At 39.2% G+C, this 18,614-nt stretch overlaps 1 long non-coding RNA gene and 1 pseudogene across 1 annotated transcript; one reads left to right on the top strand and one right to left on the bottom strand.

The window, feature by feature from the left end:
• The first annotated feature begins 12,877 nt into the window (after positions 1–12,877).
• LOC122030011 lies at positions 12,878–14,455 on the top strand. The gene is made up of 3 exons (XR_006125280.1): positions 12,878–12,931; positions 13,148–13,207; positions 14,338–14,455. It is a non-coding gene; the product is annotated as an uncharacterized LOC122030011 (long non-coding RNA).
• Positions 14,456–15,924: 1,469 nt separating this feature from the next.
• On the bottom strand, positions 15,925–17,786 carry LOC122029296 (annotated as a pseudogene).
• Between the last annotated feature and the right edge of the window lie 828 nt (positions 17,787–18,614).

Below are 18,614 nucleotides of genomic sequence, written 5' to 3'. Positions count from 1 at the left end.
AGATAACATAGAGTGTGGTGTCACACTCAGAAGATCATGTTGTCGGTTCTCTATAAATTATAAACAGCTGCTCGCGACTAAGATGGAAAGGAACAAACCATCAGAATAGTCGTAGTGCAATTAAGTATTAGTTTATCTTGACTAATAAATTACACTGATACACTTTAAGTGTATTTGGTAGGATCATTTAGGTAAGTTCTTTTGTACTGACTTAGTAAAAGAACTAGACCTTAGTTATTATGGAAGTGTGTGCTCTTAATTCTAATATATTAACAAGCACATATATTTAATATTTATTTCTTTGACTTATCAAAATGTGAGGTTTAGCTCGATAAATCAATATGCCCGATAAGTTGAGAAATGATATTACTTATAGTGTGTGTTGTTAATTATAGAAGGAATATGTGTCCTAGTTATCTAGGTTGAGAATGTCCCCAAGAGGAGCTCATAAGGATTGTCATGTTAAACCCTGCAGGTGGACCTAGTCCGACATGACAATAAAGTTGAGTGGTACTACTCTTGGAGCTAGATATTAATTAAGTGAGTTGTCAGTAACTTACTTAATTAGTGGATATTCGTAATCTTAAACACAGGGAAACTAAGACACTCATGATAAGAAGGAGCCCATAATGTAATTTGGGATTGGTGCGGTAGTGCGGTAATAACTCTCTAGTGGAATGAATTATTATCGATGAACTTGAGTTGTGTGTTCGGGGCGAACACGGGATACTCAAGCTCATCGGAAGGCCAAAACCAATTTCTCCTCTAGGTCCCTGTCGTAGCCTCATTATAGCTTCAAGTCCATCCAAATGTAAGGCTCTTCTTGGTGTCCAAGAAGTGGGCCGGTCCAATTCTTGGTGACCAAGCAAGGGCCGGCCACATCCTCTCCTATAGGGGTCGGCCCTTTGCTTGGTGACCAAGCATGAAGGGGTCGGCCACAATATTCAAACAAGAAGGGTTGTTTTTGAATTTTTAAAATCTTCTCTTTGTAGAAAACTATATGTTTTAAAAGAGAGATTTTAATTTTAAAAACTTTCCTTATTTGAATTTGTCCACATGTTTTAATAGAGAGTTTTAAAAGTTTTAAAACTTTCCTTTTTTAACCATCCTCATGGTTTAAGAAAAAAAAGGGAGATAAGTTTTAAAATTAAAATTTTCTATCATCATGTTAAAAAAGAAAATTTTATAAGAGAAGTTTTAAATTTTAAAACATGGTTTTAATTTTTTAAAACTTTTCTTTGTTTAACTCTAGGAAAGAGAGCATGTAAAATTTTATAAGAATTTTTTCTCTTGTAAAATTTTATTAAAAAAAAATTATTATTCCTTTCCTAAATATGGTGGCCTGCCACCTTGCTTGGTGCCCAAGCAAGGGGTCGGCCAAGCTTAATCCTAAACCAAATAGGATTGATCACAACCATTGATTGGTGATTGATTCAATCAAGAGAAAAGAAAAGGAAAAATAAAAAGGGAAAAGGAAAAACTCTTGGATGATTTTAATTTTTGTAAAAAGTTTTTCCTTATTTACCTTGGGCAAGTAATATAAAAGAAGGGGTGAGGGGGTTTCATGAGTACAACTCTTATTCTATTGCTAGGAGGTCTTTTGGTGGCCGGCCCTCTCCCTTCTTCCTTTCCCTTTGCTCTCTTCTCCTTGGTGGTGGTGGTGGTGGTGGCTGAATCTTAGAGGAAGAGGAAGGACTCTTTTGGGTGGTGTTCATCTTGGAGGATCGTCGCCCACACGACGTCCAAGGCGATGCGAGGAATACGGCTGAAGATCTCGAGGTCATTAGCTTACAAAGAGAAGGTATAACTAGTAATTTTCTTCCGCATCATACTAGTTATTTTCTTTGTAAGAATTCTAAATACAAGAGGCAATTAGATCTAGTTTATCGAATTTATTTTTTGATTTTGTGTTTTCTACTTTTTCGAATTTGTGATTCGATTGTTCTTTTTGGTTAACCTAGAGTTATTAAGGAAATAAATATTAGCTTTCCTTAAAAGGCTTTGCCTAGGCGGTGGTGGTTGCTCCCATATCCAAGAAGGCCATGTGCCTCGCCATGCAGTCCTGGAAGCCAATTTTGGAAAATTAATATTTATGAAATTAATAACTTAGGTAGATTTGAATCAATAGTATTAAGTTCCGCTTGCGATTCAAATCTAAACCATTAAGAACAGATAAGTTAAATTTGGAATCAATGATGTTAAGTTCCGTCTGCGATTCCTTATTTAACTTCTAAAGAACATAATAGGTTATTTAAGGAAAGGTTCGACACTTGTTCAAAAAAATTTTGTACAGTGGAACTGGTACATTTTCCTAGGATTAACCAACAGACATTGCTCTCTAGATATTTGAGTTCATCTTACATTTCTCTAGTCCTATCCAGGGCAAGTTATACATGTCATTCTGTCACATCTTGACTTCATTCTTTGCATCTAGAGGTATAGATGTCATTAGAGGCCAGCAACATCAGTTGTCTAACGATTATGATCAGATTGGGTCTCGACAGCTATCTCTAGCAGGGATTGAGAGACGCTAGGGAGTGATGGTCTGGGGTGGTCAGGCTGCAGAGGACTCTGATGATGAGGAGGAGGCGGACGTTCCTGCTCCAGCTCTTGCACCAGCTCCTACTCCTATGACTGTTGAGGATTGGTTGACACGGTTGGAGGAGGTCGTACATCAGGGCTTTCAAGAGTTTCATGGTTTTCGGCAGGATTGGGCCGCCTCTCAGCAGCGTCAGACTGAGATGTACGAGATGATGCAGCGCTGGGATTTGTCTTACCAGGCTCCTCCACCTCCTCCTTCTAGTGATGATCTTTAGGCACCCTGCCTCAGTTCCAATTAATGTCGAGATTTGTTTTAGCTTTAGCTTTCTCCTGGTTATCTCGAACACTATTGCTACTATTCTTGTCTATTATATTTCATGACTTTGCTAGTTGTATGATCGTTGTATGCTTCGTATGACATTGTGTGGATGCTATCCACTGCTGTGGTGCTTTTCATTTGTCTATGGTTATATTTGTCTTTCCTTCTTGATTGTTGTTGTTCGGTTCCTCTATTTCAGGATATGCCTTATTTGTATGTTTTCAAATTGTTTGCTTTCTATACCTTTTGCACCTGGAGGGCAGATATGAAGAAAAGACCAAGTATGAAGGATTAGCAAGGAAAGTCCCGAAGGTGCGGCCTCTTGGCGAAAGGAGACTTAGCATGACAAAGCTGAAGGTAGCACTTGAAGGCAAATGCAAGGATGAGGAGTCATGGAGACGAAAGCATCCTAAGGGCGCAAGGCTGATGGAAGATGCTTGGAGGCATAAAGTCTAAGCTAAAGAAATAATCTAAGTGTGTAAAAGTGATGTAAAACTCAAACTATAAAAACTGTTGTAATTCTCAAAGCTATAAGGTACCAGTCGATTGGTACCCACACCAGTCGATTGGTACCCACACCAGTCGATTGGTACCAGGTAAACAAAACATACAGAAAAAAGGCAGCAGGACTACAACCAAGTACCAGTCGACTGGTACCCGTACCAGTCGACTGGTAAGTGATCGTTGTAGTGTGACAGCAGAAAATCTTACAAAATCTTAAGTGTCGTTGAAGTGCATCAGTCGACTAATGTGCACATCAGTCGACTGATGTCGGGAAAAACTATAAAAGTAATTCTTGGAGCTTGAAGAAAGATAGAACTACTGTGCTAACAAAAGTGCTCGAAAAGTGACTCCTAAGCTGCCAGAATTTCAGTCTCCTCCTTCAAAGCTTAGCTCTCATCTTGTAAAAGGAAGAGACAATTGTGTAAAGGTTTATCCACCTTCGCTCTTGTTTCATAAAGGAGAAAGTCTTAGTGAAGCTTGATCGTGTGGATGTGTGCTTTGTATTAGTCACCTCAAAGAGGTGGAGACCAAGTAAATCAAGGAGTTAGCATTGTTTTATTAGTATTTCATTATTTCTATTCTATTTTATTTGCTTCCACTAACAAGTTGTAGGTGAAAATCAAAGAAAAGTTATTCACCACCCCTCTAGCCAAACACAAAGGTCCTATCATGGACTACTGACATGATGTGACCAGGGCGAAGCTCGATCCATCCGCTTCTACTTTGACATTATCCCTTCCCCCTGACACTTGGATACCTCTCGGACGCTTGGTTGTTGACGTACGCCGCCCAATCAGAGTGTGTCACCTCATCTGGATGTGGGGATGGGTTATTGAGCCATGAGGATGCCTGGATCCATTTGGGACACCCGGACCTCCAGTCGCCTAGAACCTTTCCAAGTGCCCAGATTCACTGATTTCGACCATCTTCTAATTATCGATCCCTGCATCATAGTGTAAGCATAAGCAAGTAAAATTAATATGATTGACAACTTTACAATTATCCGGTCTCAACTTCAAGTCTCCCATGAAATCTTTGATTGAACCATTGCCTACTACTCTCCTTAAGAGAGTGTGTCCTCACAACTCCGCTCGGGAGAGTTTACTTAATGTCAAACTTTGATCCACCCTACCTGTTTGTACTTTTGCTCAGCTTGATCTTGACCCTTGGGACTTTCCACTAGACCTTCGGTTCTCGACCCGTTTAGACTTCCTATTTGATATCCTAGACCCCAAGCTGCCTAGTATCCAAACACCTAAGGTTTCATGCCTAATGTCCTCGATCTGCTAAGAGTTCCTACTCAATCTTTCCTGCAAGTTTAATAAGCACATCAAACCTCAAAATGACTTAACTTTTAACCTTTGCCAACATCAAAACCTAGGTTTGATTGTATGGTGCTTTCTTGCACCAAAAATGCAACATTGTTATTGTTAAGTATGAAAAAAAAAACAAATACAGCCACACCCATCCACGTGCACACACCCTCCCCCATACCCCTTCCTTTTTCTTCCCTTCCCCACCGAAGCCTCAAACCCTCCCCCTCTCTTCTTCTTCGTTTCTCTTCTCCAAGGGCAACAAGTTTCCCCTCTTTACTGTCTTGCTTCTCGGCAGCACTGTCGGAGCTCCTCGGAGTTCGCCGGAGCTCGCCAAACCACCGGAAGAAGAGGGGAAACAAAACCCTAGTTGTCATTCTCTTTTCTAGCCAAACATAGCAGCCATCCGAGCTAACTGTGGCCTTCGCCGGAGCTCGGCGAGACCACCGGTGAAAGAGGGGAAAAGGTTTTCCTTGCCCCTTCACTATCCCAGTAGCTTTCCTTGTTTTCAACCTTCCCTAACTGCCCTAGTCACCTTTTGTTTCCTCCAACAGCAGCAATAGCTGCTGTCCTTTTCTTGGCAGCACCGCCGGAGTTCGCCGGAGCTAGCTGAGGCCGCCAACGACGAAGGGAAAATAACCCTAGTTGTTGTCCTCATTTCCAGCAGCCACATAAAACCCTTAGAAGGTATATTTTAGGTTGCTTTGGGTTAAATTGATGTGTAGTTAGAAGGGTTATCTAGATTACAACAGATGTTGTATTTAGGAATGCGAAGTGGTACGAGGTATCAAGATCAAAATAATTCACTGATTTTGAATTAGAGATAATGTGTAGATTTTAGGTCATTATTATTATTGGATAGTATTTTGATTATTTAAGTTATGTTTGATATTGTGTTTGTAGATCCGAACTCGAGTGGAGCACGGTGACCTGCCGATACTCGGAGATTTTGCTGTATATAAGGTGGATACATCTACTCTTGTCTATTTCCTTGTGCATGAATAAATATATAAATTGGAATATGTATATGTTGTATTATTGTTTTCAAAATGGGGATTAAAATGATATTATAAATAGCGAAATGGGTTAAAATATTAAAATTATTGGAGGGTAAATAATTAATATTATTTCTTGTTCACATGTGGTTTCATATTGGGATTGATATGGGAAGGGTTGTTTTTTTTAAAATTAAAGAAATATTCTGCATTACTCTTCTGTTGATACCTTGTCTCTTTTGACTTGCTTGACCTTTCATACTTCATGATTTTGATACTCTATCTGTCGATACTTGTAGCTTTTTATCTGTGGACCCTATAATGATAAATTAATAGATTTGATACGAAAATATTACCTTGATTGACCATTCAATATGAAAAGAGAATATTCATGATAAATGGATGAATATAATCATAACGGTGAATTAATAAAGATAGTAAATGAAGAATTAAAAAGTGAAGACTATGAGCCTAGCTTTATACCAGAGCTCTATATTAGAGTACTGGACCGCCCACATGTTATTGTGGTAGCGCGGCGGCCGCGATCCAGAGTACCTCACCCGAGGCGTGTTGGCGTGATGTAGCCCTCGGTCAGTGTTTATTGCGTCTTCCACCGGTGAGGGCTGATAGCCCGTACGTCAGATGACGTATGCGACAGTTTTATACTCTTAGGAGGCTTTTAGCCTATCCATATGATATTTCACTTTGATGATATTGGCTCCAGTGATTCACTTTTTAGTTGATTTATCAGATTCAGACTATTGATATACATGTTGATCTTACCATGATAACTTATAATTGAGTGATTAAATAATAAGATTGAAGAATTGATTTTATTAATGATGACAAGTGATGATAAGGTGAAGGTCCCAAACTCTATCTAAAAAATTTTTTACTTGATTATAGATAATGAGAAGATGATTATACCTATATATGTATAAATGTAGAACTTTAAGAATAATCCTAAAGTTGTAACAAAAGATGATGATTTATTCTACTTCCTTGATTTCTTCAATAAGATTAAATTCATGCACATCTTTCTTGAGTATCCACTTAGCCATTTGGCTAATTTGCTACATTCCTTGGTCTCCAATTTTACAGACACAGGGATCATTTTGATATTATAGTTGATTTTGGACTTTCATAGAGTTGCTCAGAGATCTCGACGTGCTGATTTTCTGGTTTATTTTACCTTTGTTTCGCTGTATTTACATTTTGCAATTTTGTTACAATGTCATTTATCTGTATAGTAATTGTAGTTTATGAAAACTATGACATATATATATAGTTGATACATTTCGTGGTTATGTTGTTTCTATTTTATTTATGTTCCAGCCGTGTGGGCTGATGAATCTGTTGTTTATGTTTATATATTGTGATGTATGTATGTATGCTTCATATTGTCACCGGTACAGGGGAGATGCTGCCGGATTTTTATATGGCAGGGACTCTTCTGGGGGCATGACAATTTTATTGGTATCAGAGCTCAGTTTTTCGTTTTCTGTTCGTGGGTTTTGGCTTTATTTCGAGATTTTTGTTTTCAGTTTATGTACTTCTCGAGCAAAGGAATTTTTATACAAGTCGAGTTGTATCTCTGAGCTATAGGATTTATGGGTCATTCTTTGTTTTAATTATCTTGATTATAAATGATTATTGAAAATTTTCATCTGATTTTATAGGCAATGCCACGAGCCCGTGGTCGCGGTTGGGGCAGTAGCCATGCTCGTAGTCGCAGTCATGGTTGCGACAGTGGTAGTGGTCGCGGTCGTGGTCGTGCATGTCAGCGTGCCACTACTATTGATCATGGTTTAGATGAGGCTCCTATCTCCTCATCTGAGTTGATACCAGGAGCTCAGGTTGGTCCCAGTATTGGAGTTGGTGGTCAGACTGAGGGACAACCTCATCTTGTTGCAGCTCAAGTAGCCGTACCAGCCATTCCTACAGCATCGCTTATTATGGAAAAGGCCCATATTCCTTTGCTTGCTAGTTCAGCAAAGGATCGTTTTACGCTGTTCCATGGAGGCACCGATCCTTGGGTGGCACGTACATGGTTGGAGGATATTGAGGGCACTTTTGGGTATATGTCCTGTTCAGACACAGAGAAGGTAGAGCTAGTCGCTTATCATTTTCGAGGGCAAGCATCCACATGGTGGAAGATGCAAAAGACAGTCTTTGGGGATCAGATTATCTCTTGGCAGTCTTTTCGAGAGGCGTTCGAGAGACAGTATTTTCCTGCAGCATTTTGTGTTGCTCGACGCCAGGAATTCATGAGTCTCAAGCAGGGTGACCGAAGCGTGCTAGACTATAGTGCAGAATTTAGCAGACTTGCTGAGTTTTGCCCACATATGGTTGCTCAGGACTCAGACCGTATGTTTCACTTTACACAGGGACTGGCAGCATATATTCGGATCAGGAGGTCTGGATTTCCTGTTACTACTTATCGAGAGGCACTTGATCGAGCCATATTTATTGAGATGACTCAGCAGCAAGTCTCTCAAGAAAGAGAAGCCAGCCGACAGACCTCGCAGAGCTCACACTCTAGACAGCAGAGTCGAGGTCGTCAATCTCGTGGTCAGGATACGACTAGAGAGTCTTCACGGTCATGAAAGGTGGCCAAAGTATCACAGGGATCTAGTCGCCCAGTTCCATCACAGCGGGGCCAAATATCGGTGAAGTGTTTTCAATGTGGTGCACCAAATCACCTGGCATCAGAATGTCCACTGGATAAGAGTATATGTTTTTATTGTAAACTACCAGGACATATGCAGAAAGATTGCACTTTGAAGGCACAACATCAAGTAGGAGGATCACAGTCTCAGCAGGCTTGACCTACCTCACGACCTCCACAGTCTCGGCAGCAGAAAGGCCCGCAGAGATCTCAGCAGTCTCAGCCACGAAATCTCCCACCTACATAGTCTGTTCACCAGCCACAACTCTATCATTTGCAGTCCCAGGTGGAGAGTGAGTATCACTCAGTACCTCCACTTCAGCAGTATCTGTCAGCCCCATCTCAGCAGTATTTGGTAGCTCCACCCCAGCAGTACTTGCTACCTCCACCCCAGCAGTATCAGCCACCATTATCTTATCAGCCTTCGACCCAGTCATACCAGCCTTCGCAGGATCAGAGTCAGCCCTCTTCTTCTATCCAGAGGGGTCAGCCATCAGGTCTTGAGCCGGGACATGTTTATGCTTTGACCCGTGAGGAGGCACAGCGAGCTGGAGGATCTGTTATCCGAGGTATTATTTCCGTTTATAGTATTCCTGTGGATATATTGATAGATACGGGTAGCTCGCATTCCTTTATTTCTCCTGAGTTTGTATGCAAGATTAGGAGGGTCCCAACTCTTCGACCTTATGGATTATTAGTATTGACACCATCAGGTGGAGTATTGATGTCAGATCAGGAGGTCAAGAGTTGTCCTTTAAATTTTGATAGTCATATCCTTACAATGGATCTCCAGGTGCTAGAGATGACTGAATTCGATATTATTTTGGGTATGGATTGGTTGTCAGAGCATCATGTCACTGTCGATTGTCGAGCCAAAGTGGTGACTTTTCAACCCTTAGATCAATCATCATGGGAATTTATTGGGATCAATGATCGAGGGGTATCTATTATCTCAGCTCTCCAGGCTCAGCAGTTGTTGGCTCGGGGATGCAAGGGGTATCTTTTGTCTTTAGTGAGTTCCAATGTGGATAGTTTTGTCCAGCTTTCTGATGTCCACATAATACGTGAATATCCCGACGTATTTCCTGAAGAACTTCCTGGCTTGCCACCTCGACGACAGGTAGAGTTTGCCATTGAGTTGCTTCCTGGCACAGCTTCAATATCGAAAGCTCCATATCGGATGGCGCCAAGAGAACTGGAGGAACTAAAGATCCAGCTTCAGGAGTTGCTAGACAAGGGTTTTATCCGTCCTAGTGTTTCTCCTTGGGGTGCTCCAGTGCTCTTTGTTAAGAAAAAAGATGGATCCTTGAGGCTCTGTATTGATTATAGGCAGTTAAACTCTGTAACTATCAAGAACAAGTATCCTCTACCTAGAATAGATGATTTGTTTGATCAGCTTAAAGGTACCTGTGTGTACTCAAGGATTGATTTAAGATCAGGCTATCACCAGTTACGAGTTAGAGATACAGATATTCAGAAGACTGCCTTCCGTACTCGGTATGGACATTATGAGTTTTTGGTAATGTCGTTTGGACTTACCAATGCTCCTGCAGCATTTATGGATCTAATGAACCGGATCTTCTTAGAATATTTAGACCGGTTTGTTATTGTATTTATTGATGACATTCTGGTATATTCGCGATCAGAAGAGGAGCACGAACAACATCTCAGAATAGTTTTAGAAACTTTACGGAAGGAACGCTTATATGCTAAGTTCAGTAAATGTGCTTTTTGGCTGGGTTCTGTGGGATTTCTAGGGCATGTAATCTCTAGCAAAGGGATTTCAGTAGACTCCCAGAAGATTGAAGCAGTTGACCGATGGGAACAACCAAAGTCAGTGCAGGAAATTCGTAGCTTTCTCGGATTAGCTGGGTACTATCGGAGATTTGTGGAAGGATTTTCTAGTATTGCTGCACCTTTGACTCGATTAACTAGAAAAGGAGTCAAGTTTACTTGGTCTGAGGCTTGTGAAGCAAGCTTCCAAGAGCTCAAGCAGAGATTGGTGAGTGCTCCAGTATTAGTTATTCCCTCTGGAGATGATGGATTCATTCTTTACACGGATGCATCTATTCAAGGATTAGGGGCAGTTTTGATGCAGTATGATAGAGGAGTAGCTTATGCTTCTCGTCAGCTAAAAGATCATGAGAAGAATTATCCCGTGCATGATTTAGAATTAGCAGCCATCATTTTTGCCCTTAAAATTTGGAGACATTATCTCTACGGTATTACCTTTGAGATATTCACCGATCACAAGAGTCTGAAATATCTTTTCACTCAGAAAGAGTTAAACCTTCGACAGAGAAGGTGGATGGAGTTTCTGAAAGACTATGACTGCACTATCAACTACCATCCTGGAAAAGCTAATGTAGTCGCAGATGCATTGAGCAGGAAGTCTAGAGGAGTATTGGCAACTCACAGGGTGGCAGTTACAGATCTAGTCAGATAGTTTTCAGAGTTAGATTTAACTGAAGTAGGGCAAACACTGCGTGGTATACTGGTCTCCTGGATCGCACAGTCCCCATTAGTGGAGCGGATTAAGGAAAGTCAAATGGAAGACCAGTATCTCAGATCTATAGTTAGTGAGTTGAAGTTAGGCCCCAAGCCAGAATTCACACGTGATATGGATGGATCTCTTTGATTCCGAAGCAGATTATGTGTCCCAGAGGTACATCCTGTTAAGGAGGATCTTCTTCGAGAAGCCCACCGATCGAGATTTGCAGTTCATCCTGGTGGTACACGGATGTATCGAGACTTGAAACGATCATATTGGTGGAAAGGTATGAAAAGAGATATTGCAGACTTTGTAGCTCGGTGTCTAGTTTGCCAGCAAGTTAAGGCAGAACACCAGAGACCGGCTGGGTTACTTCAGAAGATTGTAGTGCCGGAATGGAAGTGGGAGCATGTCACTATGGATTTTGTCACGGGGTTACCAAGGACCCAGAGGAGACATGATTCAATCTGGGTGATTGTCGATCGGTTAACTAAATCCGCCCATTTCTTACCGATTCGTAAGATAGAATCTCTAGATCGTCTAGCAGAGTTATATTGCAAAGAGATTACTAAACTCCATGGTATTCCCCTCAGTATTATTTCTGATAGAGATTCACGCTTTACTTCGAGATTTTGGCAAAGTTTTCAAAAGGCGTTGGGTACCGAGCTACGTTTTAGCACCGCTTTTTATCCTCAGACTGATGGACAGTCAGAGCGCACTATCCAGACTCTAGAGGATCTGTTGCGTGCTTGTGTGCTAGATTTTGGGGGTAGTTGGGAGGACCATCTACATTTGGTAGAGTTTGCTTATAATAACAGTTACCACTCTGCTATTCAAATGGCACCGTTTGAGGCACTTTATGGCAGAGCATGTAGATCTCCTATCTTATGGGATGAGGTCGGTGAACATCAACTCTTGGGCCCTCAGAGTGTTCAGCAGGATGCTGAACTAGTACGAACTATTAGACAAAGATTGTTGACTGCTCAGAGTCGCCAAAAGAGTTACGCAGATAAAAGACGAAGAATGTTAGAATTCACAGTAGGTGATCACGTATTTCTTCGTGTTTCACCCATAAAAGGAGTTAAGAGATTTGGGTTAAAAGGGAAGTTAGCACCCAGATTTATCGGACCTTTCCAGATTCTTGAGCGGATTGGTGCTGTTGCATATCGACTTGCGTTACCCCCAGCATTAGCAGGAGTACATAATGTCTTTCATGTTTCTATGCTGCGGAAGTATGTTCCGGATCCGACACATGTCTTGAAGGATCTTATAGTTCCTCTACAGTCTGATGCGACATAAGAAGAATTCCCTATTCGTATACTGGATCGCAAGGAACATCGGTTGCGGAACAAATGCCTCCATCTCGTAAAGGTTGGGTGGCAACACCACTCTGATCAAGAAGCAACTTGGGAGCGTGAGGAGGATATGCGTATCGGATATCCTCATTTATTTACCTCAGGTATCAATGCGTCTCAATTACTTAAATTTGGGGACCAAATTTCTTTTAGTGGGGGAGAATGTTAAGTATGAAAAAAAAAACAAATACAGCCACACCCATCCACGTGCACACACCCACCCCCATACCCCTTCCTTTTTCTTCCCTTCCCCACCGAAGCCTCAAACCCTCCCCCTCTCTTCTTCTTCGTTTCTCTTCTCCAAGGGCAACAAGCTTCCCCTCTTTGTTGTCTTGCTTCTCGGCAGCACTGTCGGAGCTCCTCGGAGTTCGCCGGAGCTCGCCAAACCATCGGAAGAAGAGGGGAAACAAAACCCTAGTTGTCATTCTCTTTTCTAGCCAAACATAGCAGCCATCCGAGCTAACTGTGGCCTTCGCCGGAGCTCGGCGAGACCATCGGTGAAAGAGGGGAAAAGGTTTTGCTTGCCCCTTCACTATCCCAGTAGCTTTCCTTGTTTTCAACCTTCCCTAACTGCCCTAGTCACCTTTTGTTTCCTCCAACAGCAGCCCTAGCTACTGTCCTTTTCTTGGCAGCACCGCCGGAGTTCGCCGGAGCTCGCCGAAGCTAGCTGAGGCTGCCAACGACAAAGGGAAAATAACCCTAGTTGCTGTCCTCATTTCCAGCAGCCACACAAAACCCTTAGAAGGTATATTTTAGGTTGCTTTGGGTTAAATTGATGTGTAGTTAGAAGGGTTATCTAGATTACAACAGATGTTGTATTTAGGAATGCGAAGTGGTACGAGGTATCGAGATCAAAATAATTCACTGATTTTGAATTAGAGATAATGTGTAGATTTTAGGTCATTATTATTATTAGATAGTATTTTGATTATTTAAGTTATGTTTGATATTGTGTTTGTAGATCCGAGCTCGAGTGGAGCACAGTGACCTGCCGATACTCGGAGATTTTGCTGTATATAAGGTGGATACATCTACTCTTGTCTATTTCCTTGTGCATGAATAAATATATAAATTGGAATATGTATATGTTGTATTATTATTTTCAAAATGGGGATTAAACTGATATTATAAATAGCGAAATGGGTTAAAATATTAAAATTATTGGAGGATAAATAATTAATATTATTTCTTGTTCACATGTGGGTTCATATTGGGATTGATATGGGAAGGGTTGTTTTTTTAAAATTAAAGAAATATTCTGAATTACTCTTCTGTTGATACCTTGTCTCTTTTGACTTGCTTGACCTTTCATACTTCATGATTTTGATACTCTATCTGTTGATACTTGTAGCTTTTTATCTGTGGACCCTATAATGATAAATTAATAGATTTGATACGAAAATATTACCTTGATTGACTATTCAATATGAAAAGAGAATATTCATGATAAATGGATGAATATAATCATAACGGTGAATTAATAAAGATAGTAAATGAAGAATTAAAAAGTGAAGACTATGAGCCTAGCTTTATACCAGAGCTCTATATTAGAGTACTGGACCGCCCACATGTTATTGTGGTAGCGCGGCGGCCGCGGTCCAGAGTACCTGACCGTACACCCGAGGCATGTTGGCGTGATGTAGCCCTCGGTCAGTGTTTATTGCGTCTTCCACCGGTGAGGGCTGATAGCCCGTACGTCAGATGACGTATGCGACAGTTTTATACTCTTAGGAGGCTTTTAGCCTATCCATATGATATTTCACTCTGATGATATTGGCTCCAGTGATTCACTTTTTAGTTGATTTATCAGATTCAGACTATTGATATACATGTTGATCTTACCATGATAACTTATAATTGAGTGATTAAATAATAAGATTGAAGAATTGATTTTATTAATGATGATAAGTGATGATAAGGTGAAGATCTCAAACTCTATCTAAAAATTTTTTTACTTGATTATAGATAATGAGAAGATGATTATACCTATATATGTATAAATGTAGAACTTTAAGAATAATCCTAAAGTTGTAACAAAAGATGATGATTATTCTACTTCCTTGATTTTTTCAATAAGATTAAATTCATGCACATCTTTCTTGAGTATCCACTTAGCCATTTGGCTAATTTGCTACATTCATTGGTCTCCAGTTTTGCAGACACAGGGATCATTTTGATATTATAGTTGATTTTGGACTTTCATAGAGTTACTCAGAGATCTCGACGTGCTGATTTTCTGGTTTGTTTTACCTTTATTTCGCTGTATTTACATTTTGCAATTTTGTTACAATGTCATTTATCTGTATCGTAATTGTAGTTTATGAAAACTATGACATATACATATAGTTGATACATTTCGTGGTTATGTTGTTTCTATTTTATTTATGTTCCAGCCGTGTGGGTTGATGAATCTGTTGTTTATGTTTATATATTGTGATGTATGTATGTATGCTTCATATTGTCACTGGTACAGGGGAGATGCTGCCGGATTTTTATCTGGCAGGAACTCTTCTGGGGGCGTGACAGTTATAGTATTGTAGTATTTATTTAATAGTTGCTACAACTATGTATTGGAGCAAAAGATAAAGTCATACCTTAGCGACCCCCTCCAGGACGATCCCATACTCTCTGGAAATGGGTAAATCACGAGGAACATTTGTCCTAACACAACGACCTTTTCCATGCGGGAGGTCAAGCACTTAACGAGATATTTTGCACCGGTTAAGAATTGACCCTAAGATCTATTGAAACAACCACCCATATAAGTATCAACTACGTTAACTTATAGGGGCATTGCTATAGCTATGTAGCAAACTACTTAGAGCTACTTTTTAAAGTTATTTTGATCAACATAAAGTTATTTTGATGAAATTTAAATAATTCAACTAAGTTGGTAAATAAATATTAATTTAATAGTGTTTAGAGTTTAAAATTTTATGATTTATTATATTAGAATTCAATGTGACTGTAGTAACTTTCTGTTACAATTATTTTAAAATACTTTTAAATTGGATGAAATTTAAATAATTTTGACTATATTGATAATTTTTAAATATAATAGTATTTTATGTATAAAATTTTAATTAAAATGACAAATAATTTTTTTTTTATTGTAGCGACTATTTAAGTAGCAGCTTTAACAATATTGAAATAAAAGATATGTGTAATACAAAACATTATAAGACACCCTTTTAACCTTTTTTTAATATCTTTTTAACTATTTAAATAATTTAAAATGCCCTTTTTAATTTTTAACCACCTATATTAAAAGGTTCCATTAAATTTTATTATAATAAAAAATAACACCTTATTGAAAAAACATATCAAAAGAATACTCTAAAAATATTTTCATCGGCAATTATCTAAATATTTTTATTACAATTCTAAAACCTAAAATAATTTTAACTACATTTATTACTCTAGTAATTAATCAAAACTATACATATAACAGTTCGACCAAAACTATTGTATATAATACTTTGACCAAAACTATTTATAAAGATTACTAAAATGATGATATTATAAAGATAAAAAATAAGATAAAACATTCTTTTCATATAATTTCAACATAAAATACTTTTAAAAATAATGAAAAGAAAATATCATTTTCATTTAACTAATTTTAACATTACAATATCACATTAGACTCACCAATAGATAAATGATCCCACAACATTAATGAACGGTGGTATCATTTCATCAAAAACTTGTATATTTCACGTAGTAGTCCTACCTGCTTCTTTGCTCATAAAACTCTATACATTCAACTTTCAAAAATAAGATTTCTTACACCAAAATACAAGCATAATAACTACAAAATTGAAGTTTTGTGGGCATGTTCTTTCAACTTTCAAAATGTTCTTCCTTACCACAAACAAACTTCCAATAGGCGTGGACATGTTCTTTCAACTTTCAAAATGTTCTTCCTTACCACAAGCAAACTTCCAATAGGCAACTAATTTATGATCTCGTGGAATAATCTGCTTCATCTTTCCGGTGCAAAATATTGCATATGCATCAGCTGCATATCTGTAAAGAGTGAACACACAAAAATAAAAATGAATTTATCATATTACTTAAGTTATTCTATGTTCGGGATACCCATAATGATATATATTCAAATAAAGAGACGCACTTGCCAATGCCATGAAGCTGAGTCACATAAATCCAATCGTCTCTCAGATATTCACACGAGAATCTCTTCAGCATATTAGACCGTTTTTTTTGTAAACCTAGAGAATGTATAACCTTTTCCATTTCCTCCTCATCTACCTTTGACATCGCCTCTGCATTTGGACACATGAGGAATAGACCAGGCAAAACCCCTGAAACCTATGCAAAGAGATGTAAGAGTGAATTTATTTCTAGGAATTAATAAAACATTTATTATAAAAATTTTGGAATCCAAGAGTTTCATTTTGTGGTGGGAGCAGATATTCTTATATCCCACAGTGAATTTTGTTATTTCAATAAAAGCTTTTCAGTGGACTTGCTACGTTTTATCCATCAAAGATTCATTAGAAGTTCCAATTCCATGCATATTGCAAGTTGCAAAATACTCCTCGCAAAACAATTAATCCTGTTTATCATCTTGCTACCCTCAACTCTTTAGGATGAATTCTTATACATGTATTGCTAAGGAAACTAGTTCTCCCAAGTAAGTCATATATACATTGTTAGCTAAAAATCAAGGGAGCTTGATCTGGGTATCTATGAAAGAAGAGAAGTATTAGAACGCATTACCAATACAAACTCAAAGAAAATATTTTTTGTCAAGATTAACCACGGAAGAAATGATTACGTTTGAAGCTATAACAAGACAGGATGGGAACCGGCAAGCAAGGAGATAAGCAAACCTGGCGACCTTTAGTAACATTCAAGAGCATACAGATAATCAAGACCCTCCATGGATCGACGGAGTGTCACTCCTGAAGTAGATGGTAACAGGAAGCCGGCGGATCCCAGGTATTATTGTCTGCAACTCTTCTATATGCCTCAGACTTCTTCTGGGCTGCAGAGAAATGTGGCACCTTTTTGGCTCTCCGCTTCTTCGCCTGTAAGTTAGGGTTATCCCTCTTCCTCTTTACCGTCGGCTCTTTACCATCGGGGCCAGAAGCTTTGGCAGAAGCCGGCGGATCCCAGGTATTATTGTCTGCAACTCTTCTATACGCGTCAGACTTCTTCTGAGCTGCAGAGAAATGTGGCACCTTTTTGGCTCTCTGCTTCTTCGCCTGTAAGTTAGGGTTATCCCTCTTCCTCTTTACCGTCGGCTCTTTACCATCGGGTCCAGACGCTTTGGCATCCGTGAGAACAGAGGAGGAGGCATGCGACGGGAGGAAGGAGCGGGAGACCACCACGGGTTTCCCGCCATCTTGGGTAGCAGTCGAGGAAGAGATAGAGGATTTTGCATCCGTGACCAAAGTAGAGGAGGCATGCGACGGGAGGAAATAGCGGGAAACCACCACGGGTTTCCCGCCTTCTGGTGTAGAAGAGATTTCTCTTCTCCGTCCTCGCCCTGGCCTTTTCCGGGAAGAGGCGTTGTCCGGGGGAGGCACCGGCGTCGGAAGAGGCTGACGAGATCGGGAGTGGACCTTCTCCATGGTGAAGGTATTCGAGGGTTTGTCGGTGAAGGCGCAAAAGATCTCGGGATTAGTCTTTCTCCTCGTTTCGCTCTCCGACGCGACTAGTGCAGGCGGGAAGCGAGGCTAATAGAAATATCTTCGTAGAACACGCGGGAAATTCTTCTTTCAAGTCCGTGGAAGTTTTTTGTTTTCATTTATTATTTTACAAAATGTTCCCTTTTATTAAATGTTAAAAAAAATAAAATAATTCAAGGCCAAATTTTCATTGAAACTAAACAAGAGAGGGAAAAATAAGATTTACTTGTAGCCATTCTCTCTGGCCTACTTGACTCGTGACCGAGTTTATTTGTGCAGATCAAACCTTAAAATATAAAATAATATTGATAATTTTAAGTAATTTAAATATAATGAAAGTAAAAAAAAATAATTTAATGTACAAAACTTCTATCCAAATAAAAGTTAAATTATAATAAGTTTATTATATATACATCAAGTATATGATTAATCATATAATTTACTAAGTCTGATGTAACATACGCTTTACGTGTCATAAGTAAATATCAATAGGATCCAGAAATGGATCATTAGGTATCAAGATAATCCTTAAGTACTTAAGAAAATTAAGGACTTGTTCTTGATATATGGAGAAAGTGATATAGTTATGCGTAGGTATACTGATGTAAGCTTCTAGACGGACAAGGATGACATCAAATCCTAGTCTGGATAAATATTCACTTTAAATGGAGGACATTAAGATGGAAAATTTTCAAATAAGAAATTGTTACTGATTCTACTACTAAAGCAGAATACATTACGGTTTCATAAGCAATCAAGGAAGGGTTTGGA

The sequence above is a fragment of the Zingiber officinale genome, chromosome 10B (genome assembly GCF_018446385.1).
Source record: "Zingiber officinale cultivar Zhangliang chromosome 10B, Zo_v1.1, whole genome shotgun sequence".
Lineage (NCBI taxonomy): Eukaryota > Viridiplantae > Streptophyta > Magnoliopsida > Zingiberales > Zingiberaceae > Zingiber > Zingiber officinale.
This window is presented reverse-complemented; position numbering and strand designations above follow the sequence as displayed.